Below are 4,841 nucleotides of genomic sequence, written 5' to 3'. Positions count from 1 at the left end.
TAGGTTTCAACCAAAATAATTTGGCCTTCTTCAGAAGCTATTGACTCTAAACTATTGCATGCCAAAGTGTGGCCATACCAAGTATAAAACTATAGCACCGTAGTACCCGGTCATAAATCTACATTACGTAGCTGAAGAGAAATAGCAGACCCCACTGCGCGGACGAGGTCGGTAGGCCGCGAGAGCTGCTCTTTCTCTTCAACTAAGTAATGTAGATTTATTACTGGGTACTACGGTGCTGTAGTTTTACACTTGACATGGCCAAACTTTGTCATGGAATAGTTTAGGGTCAATAGCTTATTAAGAAGGCCAAATTATTTTGGCTGAAATCTAGGTAAAGATTGGTTTCTATTTGCAACTGAGGCTGACGTGTTATATGTTTATATGTCCACCATACTCCAGTCTTAGCATTGATGTGACTTCAGACTTTTTCACATCTGGTAATAAGTCAACACGCACAGACATCACACTCCAAAGACTCGGCACTGTACAGTACAAAGCCTTGTGTTCAGTTACTGAGGCGTTGATGTCAATCCCAACCAATGCGTTATTGGGTGAAGTGAATAAACCACCGTAGAATTTGCAACGAATATTTCTCTGCAAGGAACTCCTCCTGCGCCTCTATTTCGACAAATACGACGAAAAAAGCCTGGCAGTTAACACCGTACTGTATGCACGGAAGATACTGGATAAATAAGCAACTTCTACTCCTCGCGGTTGAATATATGGAGATGTAGGCGCTAAGGCACCAGGTGTGGAAAATTCCTACCGCACTACAGTAGGTCATACGAGACGTCGACTATGTAAACTGATGCCAGGACAAGTGCAATGTTTCAAAACCTGTAGACAACTAACGCAACGGGACTGAACTTCCTGTCTCACTGTCATGATGCGTGCGTGACTTATACAAATGTGTCTAGTGGAGGCACTGGTAGTTCTTAGTTGGTACCCCGAAGCAGACAACAGGGCCAATACAAGCTGAATCCAGTTTCCACTATTGTCACAGCCCAGCTATTCGCATGGACGACCACTTTAGATTCAATAATCATTATTCCTGATAGTATGTCCGCCCTGCAAATGATTAGTAACCATCATGACTGTTGTACTAACCCCATAGTTGAAGCAGTTGTCGACTGCTCGTTCAATCCGATTTCGGATTCTGTCTGTCACAACATCGTCGTCGGCGGTGCCGTGAATCCTAATCACCTCTCTATCATTACTTTGTACGTTGTTCGAGAGCTTATTGATAAATTCGAGCTGGAAATATTGCTACAGAAGAATGCTGAAGATTAGATGGGTAGATCACATAACTAATGAGAAGGTATTGAATAGAATTGGGGAGAAGAGGAGCTTGTGGCACAACTTGACAAGAAGAATGGATCGGTTGGTAGGACATGTTCTGAGACATTGACGGATCATCAATTTAGTACTGGAGGGCAGCGTGAAGGGTAAAAATCGAAGAGGGAGACCAAGAGATGAATACACCAAGCAGATTCAGAAGGATGTAGGCTGCAGTACGTACTGGGATATGAAGAAGCTTGCACAGGATAGAGTAGCATGGAGAGCTGCATCAAACCAGTCTCAGGACTGAAGACCACAACAACAACATAGTGTGGAAAATAAATGGGACAAAACGATTAAACTGTATCTGTGCACATTCATTACGGTATGTTTAATACGGTTAGTAGCTTACTGATTATTAATAACTAATGTATTCTTTTGTTTCAGAGAGCTTCTGAGTATGTTATAACATAGATTAGACAACGTTAGAGTCAACTTTTCGTAATTTGTCATCATGAAACCTCACTTTTACCTCTATTGAACAACGTATTTCACCAACACGAATTTTTACAATAGTCCACAACTTCTCGACGGGATTTAAGTCTGGTGGATTACTAGGCCAATGAAGCATATTAATGTTGTTTCCTTCTATGAACGTCTTGATTGCTTGAAAAGTGTTACACGGGACCAGGTCAAGTAGAGCCGTTCTTCCGCCATCTGCAAATGTCTGTAAGAGTGGCACAATTCAGGGCCTAAGGATTTCCACGTATTTCGTTGAATTCATCATGCCGTCTACTTAAACCAGTGCCCCAGGGCCACTTGGAATGAAGAAATCCCAAAACATTTCTTGGGGAGAGCATTTTACAGTCTGTTCAAGATGCTCACGTCTCACTGCCTTACAGCACTTGCTCAGTATCCTTAAACACTAAAAAGGAACTCTTCACTGAAAATTACACATTTCCAGTCAATGGAGATTCAAGATTTATTTATCATGATTCATGCCAACCGTTTTTTCTTTATGGTAGGTGTAAACAACTAGTGATGGTTTCTCGTTTTCGTCCACATCTAGCCCTTCTCTTTGTAAACAATAAGGTAGTATCACTATATACCCTAATAAGTCTTGAAAAACTAGATTTTCCTGTACCAACAATGAAGGCAATGTCTCTTACTGAGTAACTATTTTTGCCTACTTCTTAGGTCAAATGTACATTTTCACACAAACACAAAGTTTTCCTGTAGGGAAAATGTACGCTGTTGCTACACATTCAAGCATTCAATTCAACTGGAGGGGATATGCAATTGTTGTTCATAGCAAAGACGACGATAGTCCACAAGAGTGCAACAACTGGGTACAGTATATAAAATTGGTAATAGCTGACCAATTTCAATTCCTTGTAAAATATGAGCTTGTCCCAATCAATTTGCACGCTACTGTCAATTTATTGATTTTATGGTTGATTTTACTTCTACGGGTGTCGTGACGTACGTAGTCATATTACTCAACTAATACACCACCGGTCATTAAAATTGTTACACCAAGAAGAAACGCAGATGATAAACGGATATTCATTGGACAAATATATTTTACTAGAACTGACATGTGATAACATTTTCACGCAGTTTGGGTGCATAGATCCTGAGAAAACAATACGCAGAACAACCACCTCTGGCCGTAATAACGGCATTGATACGACTGGGCATTAAGTCAAACAGAGCTTGGATGGAGCCCATGCAGCTTCAACACGATACCACAGTTCATCAAGAGTAGTGACTGGCGTATTGTGAAGAGCCAGTTGCTCGGCCACCATTGACCAGACGTTTTCAATTGGTGAGAGATCTGGAGAATGTGCTGGCCAGGGCAGCAGTCGAACATTTTCTGTATCCAGAAAGGCCGGTACACGACCTGCAACATTCGGTCATGCATTATCCTGCTGAAATGTAGGGTTTAGCAGGGATTTAATGAAGGTTTGAGCCACGGATCTAACACATCTGAAATGTAACGTCCACTGTTCAAAGTGCCGTCAATGCTAACAAGAGGTGACCCAGACGTGTAACCAAAGGCACCCCATACCATCAAGCCGGGTGATACGCCAGTATGGCGATGACGAATACACACTTCCAATGTGCGTTCACCGCGATGTCGCCAAACACGGATGCGACCATCATGATGCTGTAAACAGAACCTGGATTCATCCGAAAAAATGACGTTTTGTCGTTCGTGCACCCAGGTTCGTCGTTGAGTAGACCATTGCAGGCGCTCCTGTCTGTGATGCAGCGTCAAGGGTAACCGCAGCCATGGTCTCCGAGCTGATAGTCCATGCTGCTGCAAACGTCGTCGAACTGTTCGTGCGGATGATTGTTGTCTTGCAAACGTCCACATCTGTTGACTCAGGGATCGAGACGTGGCTGCACGATCCGTCACAGCCATGCGCATAAGATGCCTGTCACCTCAACTGCTAGTGATACGAGGCCGTTGGGAACCAGCACGGTGTTCCGTATTACCCTCCTGAACCCATCGATTCCAATTTCTGCTAACAGTCATTGGATCTCGACCAACGCGAGCAGCAATGTCGCGATACGGTAAATCGCAATCGCGATAGGCTACAATCCGACCTTTATCGAAGTCGGAAACGTGATGGTACGCATTTCTCCTCCTTACACGAGGCATTACAGTAACGTTTCACCAGGCAACGCCGGTCAACTGGTGTTTGTGTATGAGAAATTGGATGGAAAATTTCCTCATGTCAGCACGTTGTAGGCGTTGCTACCGGCGCCAACCTTGTGTGAATGCTCTGAAAAACTAATCATTTGCATATCACAGCATCTTCTTCCTGTTGGTTACATTTCGCGTCTGTACCACCTCATCTTCGTGGTGTAGAAATTTTAATGGTCAGTAGTGTATGTCATTGGTGGTCTCAGATACTTCGTGACAGGTTTTATCGAACCTCACAACCCCATATTTTGAGTAACACCTATGGAATGATTGTCGAAAGTTTTGTAAGACTGCTCACACCTCTTATCGATGTACCACTTACTCTTAAAGCTATCTACTTCTCATCTCAAGTTCTACCAGCCTCCTCCTTCATTACATTCCATATTCTCTTTATTTTGCTATCTTACAATTCGTCTGCCTTGATGTCTATATTATTGTTGTAAATACTACAAGCTGTAGTATTAAGAGCAGTGCTGTTACTGACTTGCAGATATAGTTTCCTTTCCGCAATACGAGGTTGCGTAGTTTCTGAGTATTGCGTGGTGTTAATGTAGACACTGCTGGCGTTGGGTTACTTTTTGAGAAATAGATTTAATATAAAGTTTGAAATATATGAATATATATTTCTTAATATATATTTATATTTTTACTGACCAACTAGGATCACGTAACAGTCTCAATTCATCTTCTCTGCTTGTTGTTTTCTATTTTTCCAGAACTCCTTCATCCTCTCACTATGTTCTTTATTCTATCCAAGTTGTTCCCAATTTGTTATTTATTTATGCATTGAAACCCTTCTGGATTTAATATTTTATTCTTTAAAAGGTTCCTGCGGGGTGTTTCCGAT

Source organism: Schistocerca americana, chromosome 3 (assembly GCF_021461395.2).
Source record: "Schistocerca americana isolate TAMUIC-IGC-003095 chromosome 3, iqSchAmer2.1, whole genome shotgun sequence".
Taxonomy (NCBI): Eukaryota; Metazoa; Arthropoda; class Insecta; order Orthoptera; family Acrididae; genus Schistocerca; species Schistocerca americana.
Note: the sequence above shows the minus strand (reverse complement) of the source record.